Source organism: Sarcophilus harrisii, chromosome 1, assembly GCF_902635505.1.
Source record: "Sarcophilus harrisii chromosome 1, mSarHar1.11, whole genome shotgun sequence".
NCBI lineage: Eukaryota > Metazoa > Chordata > Mammalia > Dasyuromorphia > Dasyuridae > Sarcophilus > Sarcophilus harrisii.
This window is the reverse complement of record NC_045426.1, coordinates 711,464,513-711,486,397: the sequence shown is the minus strand read 5'-3', so window position 1 is coordinate 711,486,397 and position 21,885 is coordinate 711,464,513. Positions and strand designations below refer to the sequence as shown.

Genomic DNA, 21,885 nt, shown 5'->3' with positions numbered 1-21,885 from the left:
TTCTAAGGATATTTCAGTGACTTTCAACCACACACTTCAACCTCTCTCAAAAATCTCTTGAGCTTCTTTTGCAAGCTGGCGTGGTGAGTTTAAAGCACTGTTTCCAGTTAAAATGTCACATAATGGTTGTAAGATAAGGTAAATAACCCCAACACTGGACGCATCCATTGGATATTCCATCAATTTCTGGAAAGTCATTTAAGGTGTTTAGGCTTCTTCTGTTCTTAAGGACACTTTTGGATTGGAGCACTTTAGGGTTTGTCTATATCCTACTTTTTTTCCAAGCAAAAGATTCCCCATTGCTTACATTCATAAGGCTTTCCCGGGATTATGCCCCGATCAGAACTGTAATATGGCAGAACACCTTGCCGGTTTATCTCTAGGAGAATATTCTAATATCAAGGGAGGCCCCTTTGAAGGAAAGTTCTAACACCTTCACTGCACTTAGAAGGTTTGTGTCCGGTATGAATCTTTTGATTTTTGAGTAAGTTCTTTGATTCCAGGCAAAGGCCTTTACAAATTATTACACTAATAAGATTTTCCTCCAATAACAATTCTTCAATGTAAATTCAGAGCTGTAGTCAGGCAGAAAATCTTCCCATAGTCATTACATTCTTAGTATATTTCACAGTATGGATCATCTGATATCAAATGAGGTCTGTCTTCCAGCAGAAGGCCTTCCCACAGTCTAATTCATTTGGAAGTTTCTCCCCATAAGGATTTTTCCTGTACTGAGTAAGATAATTCTCCCTGGCTGAAAGTCTTGCCACATTCATTACATTCCATTTATTATTTCCACTAGTTGGGCCTAATTCCAGATTTGACTCAACTTCACGGGTCCAAGAACCATCCCTTATAAGACCTGGCCTTAATTCCTCCAAAGAAATGTCCAGCTTTGGGATTGTCTGTTTGATTTCAGACCTACTGTCCCAACCTGAAAGAGAGAAAAATGTAAATATTCCATTTCCTGCAATTACACTTAAACATATCTTCTATCTCCTCAATCAATAAAGATTATCAAATAATAAATAACAATATAGGACATATTAAGTGTACTATAATGAGCTTTTACACTTTATATTAAGTTTCTATACCAACACTACAAGAAAGTCTAAAACAGAAAAGAAACTCTTGCATTCATCAAAACATTCATCCTAGCTCTTTTCTGATAAAAAAAATTAATAGGTTCTATTGGGGAATGTCTAAGATACATTTTAAAAAAATTACCTTACTTTAAAAATGACAAATATGAAGAATTCGGTGAAGAAGGAAAGAGTTAGTGGAACCATTAAGGGAAATAAGAAGAGCAAACAAAAGATAAGATTGAAAATAAAATAAACCTACTATGTAATTATAAGGACAAAGGATAGTCCCAGCCAAGAGTTGAGAACATGTACTTCCCTCCCTTCATTTGCACAAGTGGAAGATTCCCAGTGAGGAACAATGTATACATATTTTGGGGTGAGAACTTGTTATTTTGAATTATTTTAATAAGTTCTGAATGTTTAATTAGGGAGAAAAAGGCTGAAAACGTTTTTTAGAACTGAAATGTCCCCTTAATGCCCCAAACCCTCCTGACACAAAAGATTCATATCATACATACAAATATTCTCCCAAAGGGTTTTTCCACATGGAAGAAGAATTTAGATAAAAAAAAGTTACTATATCGGCTTTGATTTATTAATGTGAAAACTATTTTGCTCCCCAAATACTGGCGGAACCATCATAATTTTAGAATTTTAGTTACCAATTGAGAAAAATAACTGATAAGGCTCCCGGTGACTTACCCTCAGAGGTAAGGTTATAGTATTACCAAATTAAAGGAAAATTTTTTGAGAAACTGCCCATTTTATAAATACAAAATGGCCAAGAATGAAAGAGAAAAAATCCAAATGGAAAAAGAAACAAAATTTAAATGTCAATTGAAAATCACTCAAACCCTTTTAATCAATTAAAACACAGGGATGGAAATTGGAACAACGTTGAGAATCAACCCAAACAGGCAGAGATCCCAAAAACAAAAAACTCAATGTTTGAAGTAAGAAACAGGTACCTTAATTTATGGCAGAATGTTAGGAAACTGAATAAAAGTTTGTAAAAACCAATACTCCTGACCAATTCAAATATTTAGTTATAATCCTTTCTTTTGAGCTGGTTCCAAAAACCTATTATAAAAACATGGGTTTTATAAAAATAAAGGAAAAATTTGACAAGGACTTTTGTTTATAAAATAATGAATGACGAATATTTAAAGGATAAACAAGGATGAATGGGAAAGACCTCTTTGCCAGAGAAAATCCACTCTTCCCACATTCCTGGGAAGGGAACAAGGGAAGTTTCCTTGAATCCACATTTTATAAGTGATTCCTATTTAAAAACCACCCAGATGTTCCCAATGCTGTACCTTTTCCCATCTGGTTTTCACTTAATTTCGGACAGGTGCTTTTTCAGACATCTCCCTTTCATCCCAAGTTTTATTCCTTGTTCCTTATTGGTATTCTAATTGGTTTGAAAATTACAAGTTCCTGTTTTTGGAAATAGAAAAGAGGGGTGGTCTGGGAACCATTCCAGAATAAGGAAATGAACATTTATTAAAACCACTACTAGGTTTTTCTCTCGGGAAAATGAATTGGAAAGTCCCAAAGATGCCTCTTCCAGTCTTTGAAACCAGGGGAAGTGGGTCACAGACTTGGGTTGTAGTCAGAAAGAAATTAATCATTTGAACAATCCCGATAACAGGAAGAAAACCTTTCGTCTTCGGAAAACTATAATTAGGAGATTATTTATTTTAAATTAATTATTATATTATTACATCATACTTTAATAATATAAAAATAATTAAATATTATCCCTTGGAAAAAAGGAAGAAGGGTACAACCCAAAACTTTAGAGGTAAAACAAAGGCCTTTCCCTGGGAAGGCCAAAAGATTCTAACTGTCCAAAACAAGAAAAAGAAACACCGGAAAGCCTAAATTCATACCAAGAAAGAAAGGAAAGCCCCAGATTGGGAACAAGGGCACCCTTCCTGAAAGGCAGGCTGGTGGTCCCTCCGGTTGTCCGGGGCAGCACATCCCCAATCCTTGCCGAGGGGGGCACCCGGGCTCCTTTGGAGGTTTGACCCAAACAAACAATTCCCGAAACTCAGAAGGGTTTGGAACCCGGGGAACCCCTTCAGAAAAACCAGGGGGCCCCGGAACCTTGGGAAGGGCTCCTGCCCAAACCCAACACCCAGTCCGTACTTACTGCCAACCCTTAAAGTTAAACGATGGGCCCCTGCATCCTTGTTCGCTGTTCACCCATAAAGATTTGTGAATGCTGGGTTCTGCCTGAGGGGGGACATGGTGAGCACTGGAGGAACCCAAAGTTGTCTACAAGACCCCCTCTCCCTGGGGAGAAAACAAAAAACTACTGCCCCAAAAAAAGGGGAAAATCATTTTGGGGTTAACAACCCGGAGGGATCCAAAAGCTCAAGCCCATGCACGGAAGGAGGTAAATCCAAGCCTTGAAGGGGGACCCGGGAGAGAGGAAAAGAGGGAACACACCCTTCAATTGAAGGCAGAGGGAGCCTGGGAAAGGGAGCCAAAGGAAGGCCAGAATGGAGACTGTACTTCCCGCCCGGCCCTTGCAGAAAAAGGGTGGGGTCAATCCCTATTAACAGCTAGGGACCCACACCTTCCCAAATTTCTCCCAGAAACAGTCCTCCCCGGAAGCTGCCCTTGAGGGACCCCAACCCCTCCCGGGGGCCCAACCAGCCCGCCTCCCAGCCCCCCCATTGGGGTTTCTCCTGGCGCCCCCGAGAACGAGGAAATTTCCCATGACCAGGACAGGCCAGGGGCTTCCCCCAAGGGTGAGAGAACGCCAAGCTCGGGTCCGGGGCCCTCCTTGCTCTGGGGCCCTGGGCCCCGCCTCCCAAAGGTTTTAAACCCATCAGGAAAAATAGGTAAAATTATAAGGGAAAAAATTGCCCAAATTGGATGAATGTTCTAAATCACTGACCTTTGGGACCCGCCCCAAAATGCAGGGAACCCGCGCAAGCCCAGGAGGAAACCGGCCTTTTCATTGGGGCCGCCAGGGCCTTGGTTTCCCCTTTTCCTGTTACCGGCCTTGACAATTAAAAAGAGAAGCCAGTCCTAAGCCTGCCCTGGCATCGCGGGAAAAAGGGGGAAACACGATCCCTGCCCCCAGGGCCCCCGTCCCAGGGGGAAAACCCGAAAACTGGGGCAAAACAAGGGGCGGAGCCTCAAGGTTTAAGGAGAGCCCCGCGCCCACACAGACCCACAGGCCGCGTAGCTGGAGACGGAGGAGGAGGAATTCAGAGGGAAGGTGGGAAAAGGGGTGGGAAAGGGACGGGAGCCGATTCTGGGCGCTGTCCCCGAGAAGGAGTCCCGCGGAGGGAGACGGAACCGCGGAGGGAGACGGGCCGGCGGAGGGAGGCAAAATGGCGGGCGGGTGGGGGGAGGGGACCAGGGACAAGGGAGAAAATGGCAGGAACAGACCCAGGAGGCAAGTGAAGGTTCCGCCATTGATGACATCCCGCCCTGACCCCTTTCCCTGACTCCCGGGGGCCTCCCTCCTAGGCCCGGCAGGGACAAGGGGATCCTGGACGCGGGGCTGATGGGCGGAGCCGGCGCCACATCCCCAGGTCCCTGGTCCCCGTGGTCCTGGCCTGGGCCCCCAGGGGCCCCCACTCACCGAGGCAGCGGCGGGCGGAGGGAGCCCGGCGGCCATTTCTCCCCCTCGGAGCCTCCCCCGGAGCGGGAGCCACAAAGCGGCAGGAAGGAGTTCCATCCCGGTGACTTCGGCACGGGCCCGAGGGGGCCGAGAGGGGCCCTCGGGCTTCGGAGGCGGCGGCTCCTGGGTCTGAGCTGGGAGGCGGAGACAAAAGTGGCCGAGGGACCGGGGGGGGAGGGAGGAGCCCCACCTGGTTCCGGGGCCTTTGAAGGGAACCACGGGATGCCGTCGCCCCGCGGGAACCGAGGCCCTTATGGGAAGTGAAGTTTGGGCCGGGAGGAGTGCAAAGATTCCCAGTGACCCTGGGAAGTCCCAAGGTTAGAATAAGGGAATCGGTTTGGCAAATTATTATATATTATCATTAATATTTTATAATTTATTAATAATATAGAACAGATTTAATAAAAACAATAAAATAATAATTTATAATCATATATTTTCATTAATAGTTAATTAATTGAGGTACATTTACATTCCCTTGAGCAGGGTAGGGAAGGGCAGGGTAAGGAAGGGGGGCGGGGGGGGGAGGGGCAGGAGAGATGGGGAGCCGGTGGTGCCGCCAGTCCCGCCCGGGCCCCCCCACCCGGGCAGCCCCCGGGCCACACCCCGAGGCCGGCTGTTCCCCTTGTCCCGGCCCTCCCTGGGACCTAATTTAGGGCCGCCGGTCATGACCCGCCCCGGGCAAGAGTCCCCGCCGCCTTCCCGGGGGCCCTGGATCCAGGGGCCACGGGGGCAAGTTGGAAAATACCCCCGTCCGGGACGGGGAAGAGCCCTCTTTCGCAACAAAGAAACCCCTGGCCTTGTTCGCCTTTATTTGGGCCAAATTGTTTGGCCCTTTGACCTTGAATTTGACGACACCTGGAGAATAAGGGACCTCAGAAGAGCACGGATTGGACCCAGGGTGGTGCCAGGGCCAGGCCGGGCAGGCCCCCACACCCCTACTTCTTTGAATAGTTTCCCAGCCCGGGTGCCCCTGTCCGAGGGGGGGCCGGGCCTGGTCTGGGACCCCAGTCGGAGCCTGGGCACCTTCCCTTCCCAGTTTCCCTTCCTCCCGGGGCTCACGGTGACCCCTGGCAGGGGCAGGTCGAGCCCAGGCGCCCTGCAGTCAGTTCATCTCCATCATCCTTCCCCAAGAGCTGGGGAAAGAGGACTAGGAAGAGCCTGCCCAGAGGGGGCCGGAGTGCCCCTTGGGAGGGAGAGAGCGGGCCGGCCTGGAGGGCCCCACTCCCCGGAGAGCTGGGACCCCAGGCCCCTGTCACCCTGAGGAGGTCAGGGAACCAAAAGTTGAGGCCAGGGTTTCCAGGGAGGAAATGATGGGGTCTAGTGGGGTTCCCAGAGAGGGGGCTGGCCCCTGCAACCCCTGGGACCGGCTTTAGGGGAGTTAAAACCCCTTTCTGGGCCCAAAAATAGGAAACCCCAAAAGCTGGACTGGCAAAAGAAGGGACTGGGGAGTCAGCCTTTGTTCTGAATGAAAGTTTTGGGGAGATCCCAAGAAAGCCATAACTTTTTCAGGGGAGGATAGGTGAGGATACAGGGAGGGTCAAATGGAGCAGAATATTTCCCAGCGAGGTTTGCCAAAAGGGAAGATGATTTTGAATCTTAGTTCTGGCAAGGAGAGGGTTTAAATCAATTTTTTGGTTCCCTTTGGCTCCAAGCCCAGACCTGTTGGGGGTACTGAGATTAGCTTTCTGGAAAGAATAGGAAAATCTTCAGTTGAATGGGAGTTTCTCCAGTGTAAGGAGATTGTCATCTCCACCTCAGCCAGCCCCACCTCCATCCCAGAAGGAAGCTGTTTTTCCTCAAGCAGGGGCTTTGCAGGGGCGGGATTCCAGGAGAATTTGTCTCTTCCAGGAGTTGTAGAGTTTGGGGTCCCTTCAAGCCCAGCTGATGCCCCATGGTAACAAAGAAGGACTTAGAGGCCATTGGGCAGACCCTCAGTTAGATCCAAAGCAGCCCCTGCAGGCCCCTTTCTTTTCAGGTGGGGCGGGGGGGCAAAGGGGGGTTGAGGAGACCTGGGACCATTTCTTGGACAGCCAGACCTTAGAATCATTTGCCCTAAATGTAAACTGACCTACTGCCCAGGCCCAGTGTAGCTTGTTGGAGCCTTCCTTGTAGCCGTGGAACTTGAAGGACAGAAGCTTGGAACCTTGAGGGCCCGGAGGTTGGGGGACTTGGGAGCCATCCAGCAGCCCCTGCTGGAGGGGAATTCCTGGCTTCTGTGTGGCAGACATGCCAGCTGCGGCACCAGGATGAGAGGGGCTGCTAGAGGATGGAGGGGAACCCATAGGGCTAGCCATGGTCCACCAACAGAGATGGGGCATCTTAAGACCAGGCTGCTAGATGGTTCCCACTCTTTGACCATCTTGGGCTATGTCTGCTCAGAGAAATGCCGGGAGCCGGAGGCTGCAGTGGCCCTTGAGGATGGTCTGCCTCTGGCAGGACCCTTTCCTACCATGAGGTGGGCTGTGTTGGGCCAACTGCAGCCTGAGGCCTGTATCTGCCTGCTGCCTCGGCCAGCCCAGCTGGACCTTGGCCATGGTGTGCTGGCCTTGACCTCTGTTGCCATCGATGCCTAGTCCTTTTTGGGCCCCAATTGCTGATGGGGGGCCCTTGGACATAGGGACTGAGAACGGGCCTGAATTTCAGAATGCCAGTCCCTCAGCCAGCTCCTCCTGAGCTGGTTGGATTCACCTGACTTTGTAAATGTACTGCAGGCCTTCCCTGGTTCCTTTGACCTTCATCTGCCTTGGGCTTCTCTCCTGGTTCTGGCCCTGGCTTATCCTCTCCCAGGATGGCTGCCCATGGAACTAACCAAAAGGAGCTGGAAACAGGGACAGAGTTAAATTGGGATCTTCTGGAAACAACTGTCATCTTCTGGAAACAATTGGGATCTTCTGGAAAAAATTGCTTTCAATGTAAGTAGACGCTTCAAGGTGAATGCAAGTAGCTGAAGTGAAGATCTCTCATAACCCTATAGTACTTCAAACCTATAGGCCTAAGTTTCAGTTTCTTGAAAATCATGCGGTAGAGGAGGGATAGAAGGACAGAAAGATTTATAACCTGTCAGCATTCCAATTTCTAATCAGGGAACACAACCTATGTAGCCAGTCAGAATGGGAAGGGGTACTGGGGTGGGGTCTGGTTTTTGGAGGTATTCTGGGGGCAAAGGGGCACTGGTGGGCAGCTCTCTGGTTCTGGACACATCCCTTTTGCTCGGAGTCTGGATGACTGCCCGGCCCTCATGAGGTTCTAATAAATCTTTTGTTTTATACCTTGAGATGTGCCTGAGAATTTAATTTTGGATAAAACCATACCACACAGACTTGGGGGCTCATCCGGGATCGTCTTCAGGGTCCTGAGCCAGCGGCAGGCGCACCCACGGATAATTTGGTCCAACAGCCATTGGTTTCAGACCACTGCTTCCTCCCTGGAAGCCTTAACAACTCAAAGCAGGGGAACTTGGTAAAAAAAAAAAAAAAAAAAAAAAAAAAAGGAGAAAGAAGACAATAGACAAGTCCTGACAGCCGACACAGTCTAGAAGATCTACACGTAGCTAGAGAGATAAGCGTGAGTCGGAACCTGGAGGTCTCTTGGCCCGAGGGAGAGACAAGAGACAAGAGAGACAAGTTCTCTAAAAGAAGTGGAGGACTGCTCAGACCCCAAGGAAAGGGCTTTAGAGAGCACTCACTCTCGGGTGACTGTTGGTTGTGAGGGTGACCTACACCAGTACTGAGAATATGGGAAGATCACAGTGCAAAGTTGTATGTCAGGACAAGATGGAGGGAATTCCTACAGATAGTCCCCTTGGGAGTCTGTTTAATAATTGGGACAATGTCCCAAAGTACAAAGGGAAAAGTCAAAAGAACTTGATTAAATACTGCTGCTTAGTTTGGGGAGACCAAGAAGTAGGGGGAGGAATAATATGGCCCAAGTATGGCTCCTCAGAGGATTGGGTGTGTCAGCAGTTAAATTTATTTGTTAATGGTAAAAATCCATTCAGTCCAGAGGAGTCTTCTTATGCTAATCTCTGGCTTGATGGGCCAGCCAAAATTTTTCTTAGTTGGCCTCAGAAAATAGAAACAGAAGAAAAGGAAAATGGGGCTGAGACAAAGGAAATAAAAAGCAAAGAGGTGGAGAAAAACAAAGAGGAGAAGCAGAACTGGGACCCTTTAGATGCCCTTCCCCTTCCCTACATCCCACCCCCAGTGGGAGTACAACCAGTAGAAGCCCCGCCCCCAGTTGGAGATGTCTCTCCTGTGGCCCCCACAACCCCCAGAGAAGAGGATAAAGAGAGGTCACATGCTGCTATTGCAAAGGAATTATATCAGTTGAAGAGAGACATACAGAACCTCCCATTTAGGGAGGAGGCAGGCACACTCCAGCAGAAATCTAGGAGTCCAACAGAAAATATGTTTCCCCTCAGGGAGGTCCCGTTGGGTGGAGCCCAAGGAGGTATTTAGATGTGTAAATGTCCCTTTATCTAGTACTGAAGTTAGGACATTTAAAAAAGAATTAGTCTCCATTATGGAGGATTCAGTTGGGGCATCAAAGCAGCTGGATCTGTTCCTGGGCCCCAGCTTAAATACTTGGGCAGAGTTAATGGATATATTATCCATATTATTTACTCCCCAAGAGCTATGCTCAATTCGGGCGGAAGCTATGTGGGAGTGGGATAGGGGACATCTACCCCTGAATGAGGGAGCAGTCCTGGCAGAACTGAAATATCCCAGGCTGGGATGGCAATAATCAAGCCCACAGGCAGAATATGCAGGATTTGAGAAAACTGATAGTGGTAGGGATAAGAGATGCTTTTCTGAAGAGACAAAATATAAACAAAGCACTAGACATTGCTCAGGAAAAAGATGAATCACCTGCTAATTACTTAGAAAGGGTTAGAGAAGGCATGAGGAAGTATTCTGGGACCGACCCTGATAATCCTGAGGGTGAGCAGACACTGAAGATACAGTTTGTGTCCAACTCTTGGCCAGATATAAACAAGAAATTGCAGAAAATTGAGGGCTGGATGATCTCCTTTGGGACCTCCTGGAGGAAGCCACCAAAATTTATATAAGGAGGGACAAGAGCGGGATCAGGAAAAGAGACAAAGGAGGGAATGGGGAGAAGCAGAGAGAAAGAGGAGAGAGAGGAAAAAATAAATCCAGCAGATCCAGGGAGCTCAGAAACCCAATTGCTAAGGGAGGGCTATAAGGGACCCAGGAAAGATTGGAAACCAAGGGGGAATCAGCAGAGGAGAGGTGAGCCAAGAGACCTGAGTGTGGAATGCTGGACATGTGGGAAACAAGGGCATTATTCCAGAGAATGCTCAAAAAGGAAAGAGGAGGAACAAGTGGTTTCATTGATGGAATTTTGGAGGATTTAGGGGTTAGGGGCCTATTGATAAATCCCACCCAGAGCCCTTTGAAAATTTATGGGTGGGCCCCTCTAAAGAGGAGTTAGTATTTTTAGTAGATTCAGGAGCAGACAGAACTTCAGTTACCCAGGATACCAACAGGGAAAAAAATTATCAACTAGAACCCTGGTGTGTCTAGGGTTAAGGGAGAAAAATTTCAAGTCCCTGATGTCTTTGAAGCATAATGTCGTCATAGAGTACTGATGGTATCTAGATATGTTGAATATACTTTAAATCTAGGTCATCCTCATAGAGGATGGAGTAAGATGTAATTAAGAAGAGGTTTCAATCTTAAGATTAGTCACCTCAGAATATCCTAAATAATTAGCCTATTAAAAAAAAAAGAATCATTGTTGGTACCTGTCGGACTAATGTTATGAGGGAAATAGATAAAAACCAAATTGATCCTCAGGAGTGGGCAGATCCTGAGAACCCAGGGCGTCTTATGATCCCTCCCATCTGAGTGAGGATTAGAGACCGGGTACCTATTGTTCAGGTGAGGCAATATCCTATCCCTTTAGAAGGAAGAAAGGGTCTTCAGCCTGTTATAAAGAGGTTGTTAGATACAAATTTTATTGAACCCTGCATTTCACCATATAATACTCCTATTCTGTCTGTAAGAAAAAAAGATGGAACTTATAGGATGGTACAAGACTTGAGAGAGATCAATAAGATAGTTCTCCCCTCACACCCAGTAGTCCCAGATCCTTATACCCTAATGGGGAAAATACCAGAGGACACTTCATGGTTTAGTGTGATAGATTTAAAAGATGCATTTTGGAGTTGTCCCCTGGCAGAAGAGAGTAGAAATATTTTTGCTTTTGAATGGGAAGATCCGGACACTGGGAGGAAACAACAGTATCATTGGAATGTACTTCCACAAGGATATACTGAGTTACCCAATTTGTTTGGGCAAGTATTAGAAAGGATATTAGAAAATTGTGTATACCCGAATAAGGGGACTAAAATATTGCAGTATGTAGATGGCTTGCTTATAAAGGGGAGGAAAAGAGATTGTGTAGCCCAAACCACTATTAATTTACTTAATTTTCTGTGTCAAAAGGGACTAAAAGTATCACAAGAAAAATTACAGTTTGCAGAGAGGACAGTGAAATATTTGGGACATCTGATAAGTGAGGGACAAAAGAAATTCGATTCAACTAGAATTGAGGGAATACTCCAGATGACCAGGCCTAAGACAAAAAAAGAACTCAGGAAATTCTTGGGACTGGTAGGCTATTGCAGAAATTGGATTAATGAATATGCATTGTTGACTAAATCTTTATATATATATTTGTTGGAAGAAAAGCCTGACCAAATAGAATGGAGCCCTGAAACACAAGAAGATTTTGAGAATTTGAGGAGAGCCCTAGCAATGTTGCTGTCCTTGGAGAAACCTTTCTATCTGTTTGTTAATACTGAGCAAGGGGTGGCCTTGGGAGTGTTAGCCCAGATAAGGGGAGGTCAGAGGCACCCAGTAGCCTTCTTATCAAAATTTCTAGATCCTGTACCAAGGGGATGGCCTTCATGCATACAGGCAGTGGCAGCAACAGCTGTTCTAGTGGAAGAAAGTAGAAAATTAACTATTGGGGAAGTTTGATTGTGTGTGCCCCTCACCAAGTCCGGTCAATCCTGAATCAAAGGGCTGGGAGGTGGTTAACTGATTCTAGAATACTAAAATATGAGGCCATCCTGCTTGAAAAAGATGATCTAGTGTTAACACAAGATGCAGATTTGAATCCGGCCAGTTTTCTGTCTGCCTCTCCTGGAGAACATACATTATTAGAACATGATTGTATTGATGTAGTGGATTTACAGACTAAAGTGAGGGAAGATTTACAAGAGGAAACTCTCTCAACTGAAATTTGTTGGTTTATAGATGGTTCCTCATGAGTAGTAAAAGGAAAAAGACAGAATGGGTATGCTATCATTGAAGGAGGAGGATTATCAGTAGTTCAGTCAGGATCCCTACCTGATAGCTGGTCAGCCCAAACTTGTGAGCTGTATGCCCTTAATCAGGCATTGAGAAAGCTAAGTGGAAAGAGTGGAACAATTTACACAGACTCTAAGTATGCCTGGGGAGTAGTACATGTATTGGGGAAAATCTGGGAGGAACGAGGTATAGTCAACAGTAAGGGTAAGGGACTGGCACATGAGGCCTTGGTGACCGAGGTTTTGACTAATTTGATGTTGCCTAAGCATATAGCTGTTGTTTATATTAAGGGGCACCAGGCTGGAGATTCCTTCACAGCTAAAGGAAATCGTTTGGCAGATGAAGAGGCAAAGCAAGCGGGAGAGGGAGGATCCGCTGGTCCTGAGGACATGATGGTGTTAATACCAGCCCTAACCCCACAAATGCCTCCACCATCCTATACCCTAGGTGAGAAGCAAAAGCTCCAGACCCTTGGAGCCCAGGAGGACGCTAAGGGATACTGATTCTTGCCTGACGGACGAGAGGCACTGACCAAAGCAGGTATGAGAATGTACTTCAACACTTACATCAGGGCAGCCATTGGGATGTTCAGAACCTGTGTGATGCTGTGCTCACTAAGTATGTGACACCTGGACTATACACTTTGGCTCGTCAGGTGGTAGATGGCTGTCTCATTTGTCAAAGGACGAATAAGGCAGCTCTCCGACGAGCTCCACCAGGTGGAAGACTCCCTGGCATTAGGCCCTTCCAGAGCATACAAGTGGATTATACCGAACTACCTGCTGTGGGGTGTCTCAAATACTTGCCGGTCATAGTGGACCATCTGACCTCTTGGGTGGAGGCCTACCCTTTAAGCCACGCTACTACATCAGCTGTGGCCAAAATGCTCCTAGAGCAGATCATCCCGAGGTACGGATTGGTGGAGCGCATTGATTTGGATCAGGGTACACATTTTACAGCTAGACTTTACAATCCATGGTCAAGGCGTTGGAGATAACCTGGGAGTTTCATACTCCCTGGTACCCTCCGTACTCTGTGAAGGTAGAGAGGATGAATCAGGAGATTAAGAGACAGCTTACTAGATTAACCTTAGAAATCCGGTTGCCTTGGACTAAGTGTCTTCCCTTAGCTTTGCTTAGGATTAGGACAAAACCTCAAAGGGATATTGGGTTGTCTCCTTATGAATTATTGTTCTGTCATCCATACCTGGGGTCACTGAATCCAAAGAAGTCAGACCCAATTTTTGAGACTAAAGATATCTTTTTGAGAAATTATATTGTAAACCGTGTAGATCATTTACGAAATATACAATTGAAAGGTCTCGTTGCTCAGACTCTCCCTCTAGGTTTTGCTGTTCACCGATTCAGACCTGGGGACTGGGTCCTAATCCGCTCTTGGAGGGAAGACAAGTTGACTCTGAATTGGGAGGGACCTTTCCAAACGCTCCTGACTTCGGACACTGCTGTGAGGACCCGTGAACGTGGCTGGAGTCATCACACCCGAATTAAAGGACCAGTAGAGGCTCCTAAGGAATGGATTGTAGTTCCTAAAGGATACTTGAGACTACAGCTCAAAACAAAAACGTGTTGAGACAAGCTGATCTTTTCTTCTACTGTGACATTATGTATATCATATTATTCTTGTTGTCATTTGCCCTTGCAGCCCCGGTTCACAACCCATTATTAGGGAAAGATAATAGCTTCCACGAATCCAACCATTTTGGAGAGTAGTTTGGAACTATGCTCAAAAAGTTATCAAACTGTGCGTACCCTTTGATCCAGCAGAGTTACTACTAGGCTTATATCCCAAAGAGATATTAAAGAAGGGAAAGGGACCTGTATGTGCACGAATGTTTGTGCAGCCCTTTTGTAGCGGGAGAAACTGAAACTGAATGGATGTCCATCAGTTGAGAATGAATAAATTGTGGTATATGAATATTATGGAATATTACTGTTCTGTAAGAAATGACCAACAGCAGCCCTTTTGTAGTGACTAGAAACTGAAACTGAATGGATGTCCATCAGTTGGAGAATGGTTGAATAAATTGTGGTATATGAAATTATGGAATATTACTGTTCTGTAAGAAATGACCAACAGGATGATTTCAGAAAGGCCTGAGAGACTTACACGAACTGATGCTGAGTGAAATGAGCAGGACCAGGAGATCATTATATACTTCAACAAAATACTAGATGATGACCAGTTCTGATGGATCAGGCCATCCTCAGCAACGAGATCAACCAAATCATTTCTAATGGAGCAGTAATGAACTGAACTAGCTATACCCAGAAAAAGAACTCTGGGAGATGACTAAAACCATTACATTGAATTCTAATCCCTATATTTATGCACACATGCATTTTTGATTTCCTTCATCAAGCTAATTGTACAATAATTCAGAGTCTGATTCTTTTGTACAGCAAAATAATGTTTTAGATATATATACTTATTGTGTATCTAAGTTATATTTTAATATATTTAAATCTACTGGTCATCCTGCCATTTAGGGAGGGGTGGGGGGTAAGAGGTGAAAATTGAACAAGAGGTTTGGCAATTGTTAATGCTGTAAAGTTACCATGTATATATCCTGTAAATAAAAGGCTATTAATAAATTAAAAAAAAAAAAAAAAAAAGAAATGACCAACAGGATGATTTCAGAAAGGCCTGAAAGACTTACATGAACTGATGCTGAGTGAAATGAGAGGACCAGGAGATCATTATATACTTCAACAAAATACTATATGATGACCAGTTCTGATGGACCAGGCCATCCTCAGCAACGAGATCAACCAAATCATTTCCAATGGAGAGTAATGAACTGAACTAACTACGCCCAGAGAAAGAACTTTGGGAGATGACTAAAACCATTACATTGAATTCAATCCTATATTTATGCCCACCTGCATTTTGATTTCCTTCAAGGCTAATTGATCAATATTTCAGAGTCTGATTCTTTTATACAGTAAAATAACGTTTTAGTCATGTATAACTTATTGTGTATCTAATTTATATTTTAATGTATTTAACATCTACTGGTCATCCTGCCATCTGGGGAGGGGTGGAGGTAAGAGGTGAAAATTGGAACAAGAGGTTTGCAATTGTTAACGCTGTAAAGTTATCCATGCATATAACCTGTAAATAAAAGGCTATCTAAATTTAAAAAAAAAAAAAAAAAATAAGATAATAGCTTCTAGAACCTGATACAGACAGTTGCTGACACTTTCTTCATTCGAGATTGCTGGATTTGTGGAGGACCTCAACAATTCGATCGGTGGCCATGGTTAGCTGTCCCTCTGAGCCCAGCTTGGCTCTTGAGCAAAAGGTTGGATGTGCACAATGGGACGGGGTTTTGGTCTGACAAAGAGAAACATCAATGGTTGCTAACTGAGTCTGTCCTGCAGATACTGTCTGAATCAGACTGAGAAGGGGAGTGGTTGGGAAGTAGTGAGTATAATTGGACTTACCTGTGGAGGCTCAAGACAACCCAATTAGATTGCACAAAATATAACAAGGTGGAATCAAACCCACATTCAGTGCTAACAATGATATATGGTGTCCTTGCACTAATTCAGATGGGAACTAGATTATTGCCAATTTCCACCATGCGAAATCTGAATTGGCCTCCAAATCGATGGAAATCGTTTTACTCACTGGGAATAAACGTGGTTACCCATGTGGGCCCTGGCAAATAGCAGAGTGTATGAGGCAGGAGGAAAAGAAATCTCAACCCAATCTTTGTATCAGGGCCTAAGAAACTCAACCTGGGCCAGGTATTTCACTTTGGAGTATAAAGTATAGATCTGAGGCTAACATTATGAGTTGTATTTTTAAAGGAAACAGCAATCATGGAGACGTCAATATAAGGACAATATATGGACTTCTTTACCAGGGTGGCCCACTGGGGACAAGGACTCTAGTATTATCCTGTAGTATCTAATAGGACCAGAATCTTTGAATCAGCCCACCTGTATTGAAGGGCATTACTGATCTGTGGTCAAAGTGCTTATACCCACCTACCTCTCACCTGGACTGGTGTAGTCTTATGTTGGTCTAATCAGGCTGAAGTTTTTCTTTTACTCAGCAGGTGGGAATCATCTAGGGGTCCAATTATATGATGATTTAGAATGAAAGAGACGAAGTATTGATATTTCTCTCACTGAAACTGGAGATGCTAATGGATGGGGGACACATGGCCTCCAGATGTCTAAGATACATTCCTATAACACAATATTACCTCACTTCAAAAATGACAATGAGAGAATCAGTGGAAGAAGGAAAGACTTAGGTGAACTATTGCCAGGGAAGCAAGAAGAGCAAACAAAATATATGATGACAACAAAAATACAACATGCTATGGAATTATAAGGACAAAAGATGGTCCCAGACAAGAGTTGAGAACATGTACTTCCCTCCCTTCATTGCCCAAGTGGGAGATTCCCAGTGAGGAACATTGTATACATATATTAAATAAAGAGGTGAGAACTTGTTAGTTTTGAATTAGTTTTTAATAAGTTCTGAATAAGTTGGGCTAATAACTGAAAAGGAGAAAAGGCTGAAATGCCTTTAGGAAATGAAATGTCCTCTTAATGTCCCCAAACTTCTCCCTGACACAAAGATTCATATCTTAGAAATGAATATTCTCATGTTGATGGGCACATAGAAGAAGAATTTGCACAATATATAAATTCACTATATCAAAGGCCTTTGATTTCATTAAGTGTGAAAACTACTTTGCTCCACCAATACTGGCTGCAACACATCTATAATTTTAGAATTTTAGTTACCTAAGGTTGAGAACAAATAACTGATAAGGCTCATACTCACATACTTACCCTCAGAGGTAAGGTATATAGTATTGCTAAATTCACAAGGAAAGTTTAAATATTTGTCAGAGAAACTGTCTTATCTATAACAGATAAATCGTCCAATAATATAAAGAGAAAAATCCAAATGAAAAAGAAACACAAATTTAAATATCAATTGAAAAATCATTCAAACCTTACTAATCAATTAAGTAACTAGAGGCATGAATTGGAACAACGCTGAGGATCAACGCCAACATATAGCAGAGATCATTAAAACAACAAAACTCAATGTTCTCAGAGTTGAAGAAACAGGCATGTTCCCATTTATGGCGGAATGCTAGAAACTGAATAGCAAGCAGTAAAGTAACAAAATAATTATACTCTGACTCAATTGCACTATTTAGTATATAACTTTTTCTTTTGAGCTAGCCCCATAAACATACTCATTATAAAAACATGGAAAGCCTTTAGAAAATAATGCAAAGAAAAATTTGACAAGGACTTTGGTATAAATAATGAATGACAAATATATAACAGGATAACAAGGAAAGGATAAATGGGAAGGATCTCTTGCCAGAGAAAATCCACTCTTCCCCACATTCCTAGGAAGGGATAAAAGGGCAGTTTCCTGGATCCACCTTTTATAAGTGATTCCTATTAAAGACCAGTCATGATGTTGTATGCTGTATCTTTTCCCCAATTGGTTTTCACTTATTTACATGGACAGGTGGCTTCATCAGACATCTCCCTTTGGCATCCAAAGTTTTATTCCTTGTTCCTATTGGTATATCATATCTGGTTTGGAAGTTGCAAATGTTGTTTGTTGGAAATAGAAAAAAGGTGGTTCAGGGAACCATCTCAGATTTAATATAATGCAATAAACGTTTATTAAACCATCTACTATGTTCCTTCTCTCTCTTGGGAAAAGTGAACAAGGAAGTCCTAAAGGGTATAACCATAAGATGCTCTCTTCGTAGTCTTTGGAACTAGGGAGAAGTGGGTCACAGACTGGAGTTGCAGTCAGGTAAAAAAATTAAATCATTTGACACACATCCTGATAACAGGTTAGAAACTTTTCATGTCTTCAGAAAACTATATTAGGGTTAGATTACTATTTTTAATAATCATTATATTATTACATCATACTATAATACAATAATATAAAAATAATTAAATATTATCTCTGAGGGAACAGAAAGTGAATAAGGCACAACCTCAGGAGCATCACTTTAGAGAGGTACAAAACAAAGGTCTTTTCCCTCACAACAAGTCCATAAAGATTCAAAACTGTTAGGCAAAACAAGAGATAAAAACACTCAGGAAAGCCCATAATTCATACCAAGAAAGAAAGCAAAGCCCTTGACAGATTGGGAGACAAGGAAAATCTGTGCTTACCAAGGCAGGCCAGGTTCCTCTGATTGTCCCGCAACACATCCCTGCACAGATCCTGCTGAGAAGGGCACCGGGGTCTCCTTGGAGGTGACAGCCACAGCTCCGAATGTTAACAATTCCTACAACATCAGATACATTTGTGCACATTCCAGGAGTGTCCTACAGAAGAACCATGTGGCTGCCCCGGAACTGGTTCTCAATGTTCAAACTCCAACATGCTCCAGTCTGGTACTTACCAAGCATCCCAAGTCTGAATCAGATAGTTGGCCCTGCATCTTGTTCAAGCGTTCACTCCATAAGCATTTGTGAATGCTGGTCTGGCCTGAGGGTTGGGGACATGGGTGAGCACTGGAGAGACCCCAAAGCTGTCTACAAGTTACCCCCATCCCCCTGGGGGAGAAAGGGGCCAAGAACTACTGCCCCAAATGAAAAGTGGGAAAATCCCTCATTTTGGGGAAAGCACTAACACCCAGAGATCCCGGAACAAGCCTGCCACATGCAGGAAAGGAGGAAGAGCCTGGGCTGAGCCTTGAAGGGGGATTCCCAGAGTGAGAGATGAAGAGGGAGGGCATTACCCTTCTTGTGGGAATGAAGGCAGAGGGAGTCATGGGGAAGGAGCCACAAAGAGAAGCCAGGAAGGGAGACTGTACTCCCCCGCCCAGAACCTTGCAGAACAAAGGTGCGGGGGCTCATTATCCCTATTAGCAGCTAGGAGACCCACACTCTCCTGGGACTTCTCCCAGAAACAGTCCTCCCGCCGGAAGCGCCTTATCAAATTCCTCCTGTGAAATCTGCGAACCAGCCTGCCTCTCCACAGTTCTACCCCCAGTCCTGGCGAAGCCTCCTCTGGCGCCTGAGAACGAGGCTCATCCTTCCCCTATGACAGGCCAGGGGCGGGCTCCACCCAAGCGTGAGAGAACGTCATGAAGCTCTGGGTCCGGGGCCCTCTCCTCTGAAAGCCAAGCCTCGGCCCCGTCTCTCACAAGGTTTTAAACCCGTCAGAAAAATAGGTACAATTATAAGACCAATGTGCTGAAATAATGATGAATGTTCATAAATCACTGACCTTAAGGACCCGCCCCAATGCAGGTTAACTGCATGACGTCATTGCAGCCAGAGGAACCGGCTTCATTGGGGCCGCCCAGGCGCCCCGGATCTCCGGCCATTACCGCTCTGTGACAATTACACCAAGAGAAGTCAGTCTCAGAGTTCGCCCGCGTTATGGCATCGCGGAACAAAGGGAGGGAACACGATGCTCGCCCTGAGCGGCCCTGGTCCCAGGGAGAAACCCGAAAATCATGCAAACAAGGGCGGAGCCTGTGGGTGCCAGTGAGGCCTCGCCCACACGGACCCATGGCCGCCAGAAGGAGACGAGAGAAGGGGGAGGGGCAATTAGCAGAGGGAAGATGCGGAATATGGAGGCGGGAAAATGGAATATCTAAGGTGCTGTCCCAAGAAGGAGTCCCCTGAGGGAGACGGGCTCAAGGGAGGGGAGATTTTGGCCTTGAGGGAGACGGGCTCGTATTTGATGCCTGCTCCAGGAAGGAAGAGGACCCATGGAGGAGACAGGAGGGCGGAGGGAGACAGGTCGGTGGAGGGAGAGACACGGCCGTGGAGGAGACGCCCATCAGACGGACATGCCCCTGGGCTGGTGAGAATTTGAGGGAGACGGCCTGCAGAGGAGGAGGATCCTGAAGGAGAAACCATGGATGGTGAGCAGGGCGAAGAAGTGACGGGCCCGCTGAGGAGACGGGTCAAGAGGGAGTACAAACGGCATGGGGGGAGGGACCAGGCATGCGAGAAAATAACAGAACAGACCCGGTGAAGGTTCCGCCGGCTGATGGTTAGGTCCCGCCGCGATTCTTTTCCTGACTCCGGGCGGGCCTCCTCCTCTGGGCTCGGCAGCAGGACGGGCGAGACGTTCGCTGGGGCGCGGCTGACGGGCGGAGCCGGCGCCACATCCCCAGGTCCCATCCCTCAAAGCCCTGGCTCCTGGGGCCCCTAGAGGGGCAAGCTCCCACCCACCGAGGAGCGGCGGGCGGAGGGAGCTCAAGGCCATTTCTCCCTCGAGCCTCCCCGAGCGGGAGCCATGCAGGAAGGAGCCTGTCCCGTGACTCTGCACGGGGCCCCAGGGGCTGAGGAGTCTCTGCTTGAAAAGTGGCCCTGGGTCTGAGCTGGAGGCCCGGACAGCGGGCCGCAGGGACTGCGAAGTAGGAGAGACAGAGCCCGCAACTTCTGGTTCAGAAAAGCTGAAGGGGAACCACGTGGATGCTGCGCCCGCACCCGCCTTGCTGGGAAGTGCAGTTTAGGCTGGTGAGCGCATCGGTGGCGCATGCTCGCAGTGACCCGCAAGTCCTAGTAGGTTAGAAAGTAACCGCCGCCCACCATATGTTTATTAGTCATATTATTTCATTATTTTATAATTAGCAACTAATATAGCACAATTTTATAAAACAATACGCAACAATTTATAATCATATGTTATTATTAATAGTTAATTAATTAATTGAGATACATTTACATTCCCTTGAGCAGGGCAGGGTAAGGAAGGGCGGGGCAGAGGGGTTGGAGCCGGTGGGCGCTGCCCGCCTGGGCCTCAGGCAGCTCCTCCTGTCACCCCTGCAGGGCGCTGTTCCCTTGTCTGGCCTCCCAGACCTGGCCTTTAGGCGTCAGTCTTGACCCGCGCCCAGAGTCCCGGCCGCTCTCTCCGGGGCCTTGATCCAGGGGGCCACGTGGGAGTAAGCTGTGAAAAAGAGCCTCGCCTGAGGGGAAGCCCCCGTTTCGTACAAACCGCTGTTGTTCCGGCCTGCTTTGGCTTTAAGCCAAAACGCTTTGGTCTCTGGGACCTTTGATGATAATTGGCGAGTAAAGGAACGTGCAATGCACAAGCGAAGGCACATCCCACTTCAGATGTTCGTGGTGTGACTATTTGTACCTGACTTGGGCAGAGACTTCCAGCTCATGCTGGGACCGATCAGCCACAGCCAGACCCACATACCTGACCTGAAGCACCGTGGTCCTCCTGAGCACAAAGGACCACAATGCGCCTGTGTGAGGAGGTGTTGGTCTGAGAGCCAAAAACAGAAATATCTCGATTTCCTTGAAAGAGACACACGTGGTTCCAGACTTTTTAGGAAGTCTCATGAGGACTTTGAAAAGCAGCAGAAATATAAAGAAGTCGATGACTCAGCATGTCCCTGATTTACTGGCTTGCCTCTGTAAAGATTTTGGAGAATTTCCTCCTGGGCTAAATCTCGCTTATTCCCATCTAAAGAGCTTATTTGCTCTTGTCTATGTCCTGGTTTATTCTAAGGAGAGAACCCCCCTGATTTTTATTTGCTATCTGCCTGGATAAATGGACTTCCACGCAATTCAGTATTTCTAATTGTAAGGGTTAAAAAGCCTCTAGGAGCAAAGTGAATGCAAGCCTGCCATGGGAGGACCTGAGGGCTTAGAGGCTGAGGCACAGGCAAGTCCTATGGAAGTGGGCATAACCCCAGGAGGCAATGCCCGACCCCAGGTACCTCGTCTCCTCCTTAGTACCCCCAAAGCTCAGCATGACCTCCTTCTTCGGGCTAAACTTGCTATGACTCAAGCCCAGTCCTAGTTCCTAG

At 46.1% G+C, this 21,885-nt stretch overlaps 1 long non-coding RNA gene across 1 annotated transcript; it reads right to left on the bottom strand.

Annotated features, from left to right (window-relative positions):
• Window positions 1–867: 867 nt before the first annotated feature.
• Window positions 868–19,386, bottom strand: LOC116420876. The gene is made up of 3 exons (XR_004231328.1): window positions 19,338–19,386; window positions 18,275–18,390; window positions 868–934 (listed from the first exon to the last, which is right to left on the bottom strand). It is a non-coding gene; the product is annotated as an uncharacterized LOC116420876 (long non-coding RNA).
• Between the last annotated feature and the right edge of the window lie 2,499 nt (window positions 19,387–21,885).